Raw genomic sequence first — 730 nt, forward strand, 5'->3', positions numbered from 1 at the left:
AAACAACAAGGTGTGATTTAGATGAAAAGAAAATATTAAAAAATTGTTTTGTTTTTGAACATGTTGCCCACCATGAACATCGCTTTAAAAGCTTGATCTTCTTCCTACAACGCTAATTCCGAAAAAGTTGAGTCGTGTAAAATGTAAATAAAACCAGAATACCATGATTTGCAAATCTCATAAACCCACATTTTATTCACAATGAAACATTGTCAACATAGCAAATGTTAAAACTAAAAAACAGTACCTTTTTTATTGCATTCATAAGATGATCTTGAATTTGATGGCAGCAGCAAAAAGTTGGGACAGTGGCAACAAAAGGCTGTAAAAGTAAGTGGTACAATACAAAGAAATTAGGTTAACTGGCAACAGCTCAATACGAAGACAGGGTATATAATGATCATTTAGAGAGGCTGAATCTCTCTGAAAGTAAAGACGGGAAGAGGTTTACCAGGCTACAAAAAACTTAAAATAGTGGAACAATTACACAATTTTGCAGCAACATTCTCTTTTTTAAGATTGAATAGGAGGATTCTTTTTTATATTTTATAGGTATTATTTAAAAGAAAGGTTCCTTATCTAAGAACATTTGATAATGAGCAGCCTTGGCGAAGTCCAACTCTCACCCTGAAGAGATCCGACTTACTGCTGGCAATACGAACCAGACTCTCATCCTGTGTGTATAGGGACTGAATGGCCCGTAGTAACGGACCCAACCCCAGAGTGACGG

This window comes from Kryptolebias marmoratus, linkage group LG11 (assembly GCF_001649575.2).
Source record: "Kryptolebias marmoratus isolate JLee-2015 linkage group LG11, ASM164957v2, whole genome shotgun sequence".
Taxonomy (NCBI): Eukaryota; Metazoa; Chordata; class Actinopteri; order Cyprinodontiformes; family Rivulidae; genus Kryptolebias; species Kryptolebias marmoratus.